At 42.1% G+C, this 13,789-nt stretch overlaps 1 protein-coding gene across 2 annotated transcripts in view; it reads right to left on the bottom strand.

Annotated features, from left to right (window-relative positions):
• Window positions 1–9,951, bottom strand: part of DSE (dermatan sulfate epimerase) — a 70,250-nt gene extending 60,299 nt beyond the window's left edge. The window contains exon 1 of one of the 2 annotated variants that reach the window (XM_004422241.3): window positions 9,676–9,951. The gene's annotated coding sequence lies outside the window, so the exon portion shown is untranslated. Of the gene's footprint in view, window positions 1–731; window positions 836–9,675 lie in introns of those variants that run through there. The other variant, XM_087444026.1, reaches the window with a different exon arrangement.
• Window positions 9,952–13,789: the final 3,838 nt, after the last annotated feature.

The following is a 13,789-nucleotide window of genomic DNA, read 5'->3' as shown; positions in this document are numbered from 1 at the left end:
ACAATAAATTTCTGTTGTTTAAGCCACCCAGTTTGAGGCACTTTGTTACAGCAGCCCTACCAAACTAATAGAGAGTCCTCCTTCTATATTTTTCTCATTGCTAAAGTAGGGATTGTAATTCTTATTATATCTACATCAGAGGCTGCTGTAAACAATAAATTTCATGCTTACCAGAAGCCAGGAACTATGCTAAGTACTTCACATGGATTAACTCATTTAATATTCACCATAGCTTCGTAATGTAGGTACTAATCTCATCTCCTTTTCACAGCACCTACATTTTCATAATGTAGGTAGTAATCTCATCTCCTTTTGACAGCTGAGGAAACTGAGGCATAGATGGATTAAGCAAGTTACCTGAAGTCACACAGAAAGTGAAGGAGCAAAGATACAAACCTAGCATTCTAACTAATACTACCCATGAAATAACTATCTTTATAAACCATAAAGTTCCTCACAAAATAAAGAAATCACCATCATCATATCACTTTCCTACTCAAGAGCCTCTACTTCCCACAGCAAAATGGACAACTTTCCACATCCAAGAGCTTTCACAGTCTAGCTCTGGCCTACCTTTTCCATTTTACCACTCATTTCCTCCCTATACAAACTCCCCCTTCGCACTTATCTGCTCATCCTCACCTGAGCACAACTCACATTTCTGTCCTTTATTCCCATGGTTACTCCCTTCCCTGGGGTTCCCTCTACCTACTCCACACCCAACCTCTTACCTTTTTCAAAAAACACAAACTCTATCCATAAATGGTCTCCTTGGGGTCACATATAAGCTCACTTTTCTTTGAGAACGCAGGGAAGATGCCGGCCAAGAAGGTGCTTATACCATTTTATAAGACTGCAGAAGAAAGAAAATACTTACACAAAATAAAAGGAAGGAAGTTTGCATGAGAATGACAAAGTACTATTAAAATTTACAGAAGTTAACACTTCTGGCTGGAGTCAAGAAGGAAGGATGCACTGAGGAAGTGGTAACTGAATTAGGCCTTAAAAAGGGGTCAATAAGCATGTTTATGTTTACAGCATTAACTGTCTCTACTAATTTAGTACTAATTGGCATTCAGTGCTAATTAACACCAGTTATTTGAGGGTGTATGTTATCTGACTTTCTCACACTTGTTTCACCTACTTGGGTATAAGCCGCTGGTAGGCTGAGGTCTCATCTTGTCCTACGGTGTCATGTACCACTGATTACATGCAATTACAGGGCTTCAAAAAATACTTGTGGAAAATATGAAAGAATATGTGAAGAAAGGAAGGAAGAAAGAAAAGAGAATATCATAAAAGGAGGTATGTGAATTCCTATGATTTTTCCAAGAAGTTCTCCTCAACCTGGCAGCCGCTGTATTTCTCTGCTCGTGCCTCTTCCTGTGCCTTTGCTCAGGTGGCTGCTTACTTGCAATTCTTTTTCCCCTCCCCTTTTTGGCATAAAATCCTCTGAGGTCCAATCCATTCTCCCCTCCTGGTTGAGTATTCTCTGCCCATGGAACCCTCACAGATCTCTTCCTTCCTGCAATCCTACTGTATGCATTGGTCTCCGTTCAGCGTTCACACTTAACTGTTTTCATGAGGTTTCATACTCAGTTATCCTTCTCCAACCAGATTTTATGGCTCCTCAAGACTGGAAACCACGTCATATTTATTTTGCATGCCTCCCCTCTTCACCTCCACTCAGAAGTTCCCTCAAACACAGAAGTACCTGGCAAATACTCACTGAATGACTAAATCCTTTCAGTATTTGTATCACTAAAGTATAACGTTCTTTCATCTGACTCTCCAGGTTCAAAAGGACATTGGAAAAAGTTAAATATCAAAGCATTCATTCCCAAGTAACACAGATTTATCTTTGCTAAAACTTGCAATCACTAAACCAAACTGCAGTGGCTTCACCAACAAGAAAAAAAAGATGCAAAGCACACAAAGAAGGATCTGTTATATAACCACCCTAACACTGCTAGCTCAGTTCAACTTCTTTAGGCACAGGATTTATCATTTTATGGCAACTTAGTAGTGTAAATACTCCCACACATTTCTTCCCCAAGAAAGAGATATTGGAAGTGGTCCAACTTAACCTAAAACTTGTAAGATGAAATTTAACAAGTAAAGGTGAAACTGAATTTTTAGAGTTTCCAAAGCAGATACTCAAATACCATTTGCTAATTTGAATTTTATATAGGATAATTCTACGCAAGTCACAATTAGCCTAAAAATTTTAACGGTGAAAATCTTAGAACCCTAACATAACACATAGTCAACAAGATAAATCCGATCTGAACAATATTGGTTTCCTTAGGGAAAAAAAGTAGATCTTAAAATTTCCCACTAGTGTTTAAAAAAGGAAAAAGTGAAGTATTGCATAAAAGCAACAGATCGATTATTTCACTCTCTACTTCTCCTGGGTTTTCATTAGAACCAATAGGCTCTAATTTGTAGAAAACTTATGGTAAAGATAGAGGAAGAAAAGAAGAAATTAACCTCACAACTGAAGGGGCCAGCAAAAGACACTCTTACCTAAGATAACTCTGCAGGTTTTTCAGTGCTTCCAAGAACCAATTTCCTTTGAGAAAAGTAACTGTGAAAAACATTTCACAACTACTTTAAAACTATGGGCTGTAAAACTAAGTCAAAACACTTAATTCCAATGGCCTAAGACACTGACTTTGCTGGGCACCACTTCCTGGCATCTTCTAAGCCCAGTGACCCAATATTATTGGCCTAAAGTGAATTTTCCAACATCTTCTGCAGCATCAAAATAAACCTGCTTTTAAGATAATTACATCGTGAGTACTGCCTAATTTTAATATTGAGAAAAAACAGAACCACTGGCCTGAAACCACAGAATCAGTTCTCCTGGAGATTCTATCTTCCTAAACAAAAATGAAACAAAGTTCACATTCTGTTTCTATAAACACCATTATTAGCCATAAATATTGTTACAAGAAGTTTGGTATATGAGAGAAATTTCCAGACTCTTTCTGACACGGGCAACCTCTATATTTTGACCACATGGCTGATGAATGCCCCATATGTTCATGTGACCACTGTTGCTAGTCTAGTTCTACTATAAAAAATGGAACAGAGAAATGTAAAAGATATTATTCAAAGTCCAATGGAACGCCATAGTCTGGTGCCAAGACCTTTTCTTTAAGATTTTCTAGAAAAAAAAAAAAAAAAAAAAAGTGGAGAAAAGTGACCTGTTTGGGGAGAAACAGATAAAGCATAGAGGAGAGGAGTTTTCAGATATTGCAATGTGTACCTGAATGAAAGGTTGGAGTAATCCTATATATGGTCAATATTTAACCAGTTAGCAAATACTCTGTTCTAATAAATTAAAATGCTAAGTAGAAACTATAAAGGCAGTGTGTATTTCAAACACTAAAACTGGCCATTTCTTCTACATTCATACAATTAAATCATTTTTAATTTCTAAGACTTTCAAATCCAGATGAGCAGAAGTCATAAAATTAGAGCCCCAGAAGACAAATGCTAACATCCCTTCAAGACATCCTCACTTAAACCTTTCTAAACAGAGAAGAACTCGAAGGCCTCCTTCAGAAATCCATTCTAAAGGTTAAAACATTCAGAAAAACTTCCCTGTATTTAGTATAAATCCCCCTTGATGCTTGCTGTAAGTCGATTTCCTCTTCTTTTTCTTCAGGGAAGATGGAAAACAGCTGTTCAACATTCCCTTTCAGGCTACTTTTTCCTTCCTGCCAGGCTCACTCCCCCCATGGGAGAAGTGTAAACACTGCAGGTGATTCCAAAATCCAGCTGGCCCATGCTGATTATCCATGGCGCTAGGGAGCCTGGCCCCATTCCTACTTCCTAGAATGATATCATTAAACTGCAAAGGCCCCAAGGAAAGTTCTTTACCAGTATTTGTGGAATTCTAGAAATCCATTGCTTATAGTCTGTCCTCAGATATACTCAAACAACAAAAATAGCACAGTTTCAAGAAGAAAAGTTTACAGTCAGAACTGTAAAGAAGGTAAGCAGTGTTGTCTCGCAGCCAGGCCCTCTTGGTCTTCACTACTGCTCTATGCTTTGCATCAGCACGTTGAGTGCATCTTGGCATGCAACATTTTTACACTACTTAGTGATTTTTATCATGCAATTCTTGAGTTTTTTGTCACTGACGCAACTTTCTGGATGTAAGCTAACTTTAGAAATGCAATAACCCTTTCAATACTTTAATCTAAAAAGACTGCTTTAAATGAAAGGGTTCATTTCTACTCTGTTATTTCTTTAAATGAATAATCTCTACTAGATTCACAGCATAATCTGCAAATTACTACATTTTACACCAAAATTTGTATTACCAACCTAATGTTGTTACCTCCCACTTCAGGAATTGCTAACAAATATTCTCATTTTTCTTGCAATAGCCATTAGACTCCAACAGTAAAGCCAGTATATTGCCTGCATATTTCGTCAATAAAAACATTATAGACCCACAAGCTTGGTGAGCCCATTTCCTTTACAAATTCCTTTTAATAGTTATGAAATGCTGATTCAACTTTGTTGTGGTGTAACATCCGCAAGGCTTAAATGCCTATTGCTTTAGTAGCTAAGTTTGTTACACATGAAAAAAATGCAAAAGCACTGATTTAACCAACAAGTACAAATTTACAACTTTATGGCATCTGGGAATGCAAAAAATATTTCAAATGGAAAGATTTAAATGACAGCTTTTTAACTGACTGTGGAACTATTCCATTTCTACTAAAAGAGCATGTACGCTAATTTAAACACACACAGGGAATTTTACTATGATTATCCTGCTATTTTTCACATTAATTGGAGAGAAGAGAGGCACTATTTATTCCGTAAACAACACCAAAAAAATCATGACAGTAGACACATACCCTTGCTTGCAAACTCTCTGACCTTGTCTAGGACAAACCAAATGGATTTAAATAACCTACAATGGATATATCACATATGCGGAATTGAGAGATAACTGCATATATGTCTTTTGTTACATACAAAACAGACTACACTTAGCTAATGGTTATAACTATGCCCAAACATGAAACGCCAAAACAAATCATGCTTATTATCAATATGTTTACAGCTTCTATGTGTTACCGAAGAGAAAATTTCTGTTCTTTCAGGAGTTGTTTACTAACATTTGATGACAACGCTTACCAAGATCAAGTTTATGGAATATCCCAAGAGAGTTGAAACACATAGAAGGAAATCCAGTGGTAACCTTAATGCACATTAAAATTCACAGTATTATTCTGAATTAAGGACTGAACAAACCACTCCATTCAAGAAATAAACAGATGGCCTCAACAATCGTGTCTTCCCTTTCCAAATTAAAATCACTCTCTTTTCTTCGTTGTGATTTCCAACAGGCTCTCTGAACACTCTGCCTCCTGCAGGTTTATACTCTCCTGGGCATCTGAAAGAGGATCTGGAATCCACACCCTTAACAGGCTGGAGCTTGCCTACACAGGCAGAAGTAAGCTAAAGCATCCAAGACCTGAAGCCAGCTAATGAGAACTGAGTAAGGAGCCTAGGACTCGGCAGGAATTAGAAGAGGCCCCACAATGGAATCCTTACAGGGCCTGGGAGGAGATACAGCAGAGTGGAAGGGGAGGGAGCTGGGGGGAAGGGTGTCTGTAAATGGCCAGTTTACAGCAGCCTGGGAAGCACATAACATTCTAGGGAGCTGACAGTTCATGGACAGGAGTGAGTAGTAAAAGGGATAAGACACTAGATCTGTAGGAAAATGAAACATAAGAGTCTTTAATAACATGAATTTGGAGCCATGAAGGAGAAAAGTAAAATTAAATATGCAGTTTAGGTTCATCTCATATTTAAGGTAGGCCAGCACTTACTCGTAAACTGATAAACAAGTCACTTACCTTCACAGTAGTTCCATTTCCACACCCCTAAAATGAAAATAAGACACCAGTTCTACATCACTCTCCATTTCCTCTAGGCTACAATATGGAAATATTAGAATAATTTGAAAAAATTAAAAAGTACTAGGCAATTTTAAAATGCAAGTATTCATGTAGCTGGGTATCAGGGACTTTTCCTTTTCTTCAATCGTCTAAATACATATCAATTTGTAAGCAAGAGTTTATTAATCCTAATGACCTCCCTTTATCCTATCCACAATATTTTCTATTTCTCTTTCTAGTTCGATTCTTTACCGCAACACTTCACCATCAGCTAACCAAGCCACTCTTCTATACATAACTAGAAGTTGTGAAACACTAAATTTAGGTGGGTCAGAATTTGGGACTATATTTATTTACCAACTTATATAAAAAGATTTTCTTTAAAGAACAATTATTTAAATTAAAAATAGTATCCACTTAACGCAAACTTGAACTTTTAAAAGGGAATTTCCTGGGGCTGGCCCAGTGGCGTAGTGGTTAAGTTCACACGCTCCACTTCTGGTGGCCCAGAGTTCACAGGTTTGGATCCCAGGCGCAGACCTACACACCACTCAACAAGCCACGCCTGTGGCAGGCGTCCCACATAAAGTAGAGGAAGATGGGCATGGATGTTAGCCCAGGGCAAATCTTTGCCACAAAAAAGAGGAGGATTGGCAACAGGTATCAGCTCAGGGCTAATCTTCCTCACAAAAAAAAAGGGTGGAGGGAATTTCCTATTAGAATTGGGCATTAGAGTTGGCACGACTTTATGAAACTCATCCATTTCTACTTATTGCTATCACCAAATGGAAGCCTGAATCAGTGGCACGAGAATCTGGGATTTTAATCTCTACCTTCCATTCGGCCACTAATCCACCATATGAATTCCACGGGGAAACAATTTTTCTTTTTGGTACTCTGGGTTTATACACTTGCCTATTTCCCATGTTGGGCACCGACTTTAGGTTTAGAGGATTTTATTGTGTCATCCAAACATCTGCTGGTAATCTTATGAATCCCCAAAGAGTTTTATTCTATAAATCACTATAAGGGAAGATAACGTAATTCCAAGATGAGAAAACCCTAAGGCATTAGTAATAAGAACTGTCCTGTCCTCTGCTTGGACACATTCTTTCAGAAGGCTGCTGTTCATCAAATCTCAGCAGCTGCCTGCCCCATTCCTTCAGAATAGTAAAGATCCCGGCCCTCTCAGTAAATGGACTAACAATATCCACTATAATAATGAAGTTCCCTCTACACAAGTCCTGGACCTCCTCAAAGGCCTGCCACAAGCACATGGCAGGATAGTAACGATATTTCTCTTTTTATTGGGAGGGGGGTGAAAAAGGATAAGAATATTTACTATATTTAGGACTCAAACACGCTAATGGTTAAGTAATATTCAATATACGCTGCAACTACAAAATGCTAGTCTTTTATTACTAGTTTCTTTATCCCTTTTGAAAACAAAGATTAGTGATATATAAAAACCCAAATTTAAATATTTTATCTTCCTTTATTCCCCTCCAGTCATTTGTTGAAATCATAATACTGAATGAGAATCACATAATTTCTTTCACACCATACAGTGTGAACCAAGGCAGTAGAAATAAATACCAAACTAATCTATCACAAATAACATCTAAAAATGTATCCACAAATATTTTATTGTTTAACTGCAGAGTGCATTTTCATCTATGACTTTAAAACACTTTTCCAGAGATTAAAAAATCTTTATAATGAGCCATTGGGAAAGGCAGGGCAACATCAGTGAAGTTAAGAACCTCACCTGGTGGATAACCACCAGTCCTCTCAAAGCAGTACTGTAGGATACGGGACTGGAAAGACCACAAATCTCACTGAAACTCTGTGTCAGCTAATTTGTGGACTAATTTTATGAATACTAAAGTAGATGCTCACACAAATCATGGTCTTGACCTCATGTGGCCAACCTAGCTGACCGCTTACAAGAGGTCTTCCCACAACCAGGCCCCTAACCTCAGAGGCAGGAACCTGAAGCAGCCTCTACCCAGCAGGACCAGGAGGGTCCTAATCCGCTCCATGGCAAAGGCCTATCCTGTGTTCTGTTGAAATTTGCAACAGAAATTTGCAACTTGGAACTCTTGGTCCAAGTTCCTTTTTTCAAGAACTCCCTTTTGCTTGGTGACTGTACTATCAACATTTTTTAACCTGAATGTAAAAATGTACTTTGTAGGCCACTGTTTTTATTTAATTAAAACTTGATGAAACTAACATCATATACTAACATCATATATCAATGAAATATGATGCTTCCCAACTCAAACTCTCAGGTGTTGCTTATTCATGTTTTCTCCCTTTCTACATGAGCAGCTCCAAGGAGCTCGGGCAGTTGCTTACACCTCTACATGTCTCCTCAGTAACCAGCACTGTCTTGCTCTTTTTGCTGAACCCACACAGAGGGGTCACCAGAGGATGGAGGCATCAGATTCAACCTTTCCTCATCCATTTTTACTAGAACACATCTTATCTACACACCTCATAGAAGAACTTATATCTGTATGGTGACTTGAAAAGAAAAAGTGGCACATGATAGACAAATACTCAGATAATCCTGTATTTTATTTCTTCCATGCACAATACAAACATTTCTGTGATCCCATTTTAGTAGTACTGTCTGAATATTCTACAAAATATTGCTCATCATTTCATAGAGGTTATCATTTATTGGGAAATCAAAAAAACTGAAGAAAAGAGAATTCCTTAAAGATTAAATTCTATAATGTGAAAAACAAAATACTGAAAACTATTTTGAAACTAATTCTAAGTGAAAATGTCCATTTTCAAATTTAACGTAACATTAACTAAACCATGACTTTCTAAACCATGACTAACGAAAAAAAATGTAAAGACCTTTATTACATGAAGATCCCCAGAAACTAGAAGTGTCATTTCCTGATCTAAGGAATTCCAGGTGAATGAGGTTGATCCCCTGCTTTTAAGCAATGGATTCGGTTTCAACCTTTAATGCCAGCCGGCCTAAACGGAGGCTGCTGCCTTACATGAGCGATGAAAATGAGCAAGTTCTCGGGTCACAAACTTAGCTCAGATTCCAGCCGCGACAGATCTCGAGCCCATCCATGTGGCATTGCTTACAGAGCTTCCCAGCCTGTGAGTCAAGCGCCCCCGCCCCCCCCCCCCCCCACCACCACCAGGGACTGCCTCGGAGGGAGGTATACCCACACTTTCTCCGAGTGTCGGTGGAGCCAAGCGGCGCTGGAATCCAGCGTCTGGGGGAGGCTCGGGACGTGCTTCCCGGACTGCCGCAGCCGCAGAGGCTGGCTGCCAGCGCCGGGATCGGCACACACGACCACCACCACCCCAATCAGTGCGGGGACGCAGGGAAAGGAGAGCGCGAGGCCGTGGCACCCAACCGGGCAGAGGGAAGCCAGAGCCCCGCGGGCCGTCCGGGAAATCGCGGCCGGGCCGGCCAGACCCGACGCACCGAAAGCGACCTCCGGGTTCTCGCGGTGCGCCGGGCTCTGGGCTGGGCGCTCCAGGGCTGGGAAGGGACTAAAAGCTGGCCCCCACGGCTCCGGCTTCACGCCTCGCGCGCCGTGCAGGAGCCCAGCCGAGCCGGGCCCGGGCGCGCGGCGCTCCGCACCCGGCGGGGGACGTGGCTCTCCGCCTCCCGCCCGCGCCCGGCCGGCGACCCGCCCGAGTCTCCGGAAGAAAGTTGCGCCGTGTGGGGCCCAGAGCGGCGCCCACCGCGCGCCCCTCGGCTTACCGCTCCCCGCCGCGGCTTCGTCCTCTCGGGCGTTGCCTCCCCAGCCTCGGCCCAGGCTCTGGAGCCCCTTCCCGGCCCCCCTCACTCCAGGGCGCCCGGGCCCCCGGCGCCCTCGGAGCCCAGCCCTCAGCGCGCCCGCCGCGCCATGGGTGCCGGTGGGCGCCGCGCCTCGGGATGCGCCGCTGCAGCCTCGGGCGGCGCTACTGCGAGCCGGGCCGGCGCGGGCGGGTGGGGTGTGGGCAGAGGGGAGGAGGGCGGGACGCGGCGGGCGCTGAGGCTCGGCTGGAGAGAGGAGGAAACCGCAACGTCACCAGAGCCCGGGGAGGCGAGGATGGGAGGGGGAAACCGGGACCCTCTCCCCCTGCCCGACCCCGACCTCTGGCCCGCCCGGCTGTCTCCCCCTCCTCCTCTCCCGGGGCTCGCGGCTCGCGGCTCGGAGTTGCGTTCGGCCTTCTCCACTCGGGCCCCGACTCCACGCACCCCTGCCCTGCCAGGCCTCTTTGGCTCTAACTTGCTCTAGTTTCTAGTGACCCATTCGCTTCAGGTTCAACTCTGGAATCGCCCCCAATCAGAAGATACTTTTGGAGGCCCAGGGGGAGGAGCTGATGCTTTTGTACAGCCCGGGGAAGGAAAACGTGGAGAACCTTACAACCGGGGCTGTTGCCCACTCCCCTCGCCTTCTCCAAGATAGTTACTCCTTTTCTCTCACATTCGGTTTTACTCTCTCCTCAGAGAGAAGGGAGGAAATCACCTATTTAGAAGCAGTTCTAGCCTCAGCTGTACTAACGAAATACACTAAATCCAAAAGCACTAAACCCTGCAATCTGAACGGATTTTAATCATCAAAGGAAATGGTCAGGCACAGAGCATTTGATGTTTGCAGCTTACAAGAGGAAATTTCATTACTTTATCTCCTAGGCCTGTGTGGGTGGGAGGCAGAGGGAGAAGGAAGAGACCCCTCATCCATCTGAGTTCTTCAGGTGGAGGATCTGCAACCTTAGTAGTCACAGTCGCCTTGGAGAAGTTTCCTCCGTTCTCTTAAAGCAGCCACTGCACACAGCAGGGTCCAACCTGGCTCCAGGGAGGTGTCAGAGGTGGCCAGGGCCATCACCTGAGGGCTAACTTCACCTCCCTTTGTGTTAGCATGTAATTAACCTACCAGAGCTCGCCCTGGTACAGAAGTGACAGATGTTTACCCATTCCTTAGGATTGGACATGTTTTACCTGAGAGCAGGGCTTTTCTCCATTTGCTTCAAAGTGCTTTGTTTGAGTTCTAAGGGCCCCCCTCCATCCATTTCGCCTGTCCTCAGCGGTTCTCAAGACTTACAGAGGAGTTGCTATCAGGCCACGTTAGAAAAAAATGTGGATGTCTACTTTTATGCTTCTCTTTTTCAGAAATTGCGTTTGAAGAGAGACTCCTTACAAATAAATAAGTCAAGAGGAAGTGGTTTTATTAAATTTTTTTTAATGTTCACCCAGGTAAACCACTGATTGCATAAACTGGATGTTTAGCAGTGTTTTAGAGGTGGCCTGTGGAAGAGAGGAGAGGGGGTTCTAGAGTTTAGAACTAGCTTTAATCTGGTTTAAATCCTTATTTTGCAAGTTACTACTAGGGGTCTTGGAAAACTAACTTTAGAGCCTCGGTTTCCCCATCTGTAATGTAGAGACACAATACCTCCATTGAACAGTTATAGAGGATAAAATAAAAATAGCTAATATTTGAGTTATTACGTGCCAGACACTGTGCTAAGGGATTTACATGTATTAATTCAATTATTAGAGAAAATTAATTGTGAAAGTGCCTAGCTGTAGTATGTAACCCATAGGTGTTGATTTCCATTTATCTTCTCAAATTTGGAAGAGACTTGAGAAAAAGCATCTGGTTTGATTTATCTTACCTCCCAACAAGTAGTCATCTAGCTCAGTGATTTTCCAACCTAGAACATTACATTAGTAGGGGAACTTTGATAAAATACTTTTTAATGGGGACCCCACACCAGACCAATAACTCAGAATCTCTAGGGCTAGAATCTAAGCATCAGCATTTTAAAATTTCTTCCCAGGGGATCATAATGTGCAACCAGGATTGAGAACTCTTCAAAGGAGACGGTACCCATTGTCATTTGCTCTGCTTCGCCCTCAGTTTTGCCTTCGATTGACCTAAAAATATGCTTCTGGATAACATCCACCTCTTGCAAACGGCCCTCATACAGTAAGCCTCAAAGATCTGCAGTTCTGGGGGCTGGCCCTGTGGCCTAGTGGTTCAGTTCAGCATGCTCTACTTCGGTCGCCCGGGTTTGCAGGCCCAGATCCTGGACATGCAGACCTACACTACCTGTCAGCCATGTTGTGGCAGCAACCCACATATAAAATAGAGGAAGATTGGCGCAGATGTTAGCTCAGGGCTAATCTTCCTCAGCAAAAAAAAAAAGATGGTCAGTTCTGACCTCTGGAGTCTTCCAGGATGCATCTAGCTTTGATTCCACAGAAGAGTGCTTCAATTTGCTGAGTACCTACCAACTCCATCAGCTTTTCCTCATCCTTTCTGAAAGCCCTTGGGAGGTGATTTACTTTGCCATCATCCCTCTCAAAATCTGATCCCAGTAACTGAATTCAAGGTTTCATCCAAATAACACAGAGGAAAGGATGTTTAATGACTTTGTTCTAATTACTGTATTTCCCCAAGTAAATCCTGGGAGCTATTATGGCAGCAATACTACCCTATTGACTCCTATGTTACAATCTACTGAAACTCTGAAGCAGGAAAGCCTTTTCCACAACTGCTCCAAAACATGCCTTCCCAACCTACACTCATTACACTTAGTATTCAGCACTTAACATACAATTCGATTAAATTTTATTGTGCTAAGTTAGGCCTCTTCTTTTAGCTTGTCAACATGTTGGATATTATTGATGTGACTGAGTAATGCTACCACCCAAGTTCATGTCTTATGCTAATTTTCTCTGTATGCCATGTCATCATTCAAGTTCTCGTTGTCAGAGGCTTTCCACTGCCAACTGACACTGAATTAGCATGCTGTTGATGAATATTCTCATCAACTTAGGACTCACGTGTTACTTAGTCATATTTTCTCTCCTTGTCCCAGAGCAGCAGCTAATAGACGTGGGTGTAGGCATCTTTGTAGAAATTAGAAAAGGTACACCATCCTTATCCAGGCTGAGGGATTAGGAAAACGCAACCTCTTCCTTGCAGATACAGCCCTAAACACCAGATGTGCCTTGTCTGTTTGACGTGCTTGCCCTACTGGTATAGCAACACTGCCCAAAAAAAGGAAATGACTACTTAGTGAATTCTTTTTTTTTTTTTTTTTAATTTTTTGTTTATTGCAGTAACATTGGTTTACAACATTGTAAAAATTTCAGGTGTACATCACTACACCTCCACTTCTGCACAGATTACATCATGTCCACCACCAAAACACCAACTACAACCCATCACCACACACATGTACCGAACCATCCCCTTCACCCCCCTCCCCCCCCTTCCCCCCTGGCAACCACCAATCAATCTCTGTCCCTATGTGTTTGTTTATTGTTGTTATTATCTACTACTTAATGAAGGAAATCATACGGTATTTGACCTTCTCCCTCTGACTTATTTCACTTTGCATTATACCCTCAATGTCCATCCATGTTGTCACAAATGGCTGGATTTCATCGTTTCTTATGGCTGAGTAGTATTCCATTGTGTATATATACCACAGCTTCTTTATCCATTCGTCCCTTGACGGGCGCTTAGGTTGCTTCCAAGTCTTGGCTATTGTGAATAACGCTGCAATGAACACCGGGGTGCATGTACCTTTACAAATTAGTGTTTTCAAGTTCTTTGGATAAATATCCAACAGTGGAATAGCTGGATCATATGGTAGTTCTAACCTTGATTTTTTGATTATTGAATTCTTAACTTCTGAATTTCTTCCTTTTCTAAGTGCACAGATAGTACTTTAATAATAGGTTTATTAATTTTGCTCAGGATCTGTGAAAAGCTCCTTGTCTTGGTTTCAGGAATCAAGCTGATTCTTTCTTGGAAACTGGGATTCCATTTGTCCATCTCCAGTCATTTAGTGTTCCTCTCCCTCTGTGCTGATTTTAG

This window comes from Ceratotherium simum, chromosome 19, assembly GCF_057802395.1.
Source record: "Ceratotherium simum simum isolate JZ-2026a chromosome 19, ASM5780239v1, whole genome shotgun sequence".
NCBI lineage: Eukaryota > Metazoa > Chordata > Mammalia > Perissodactyla > Rhinocerotidae > Ceratotherium > Ceratotherium simum.
This window is presented reverse-complemented; position numbering and strand designations above follow the sequence as displayed.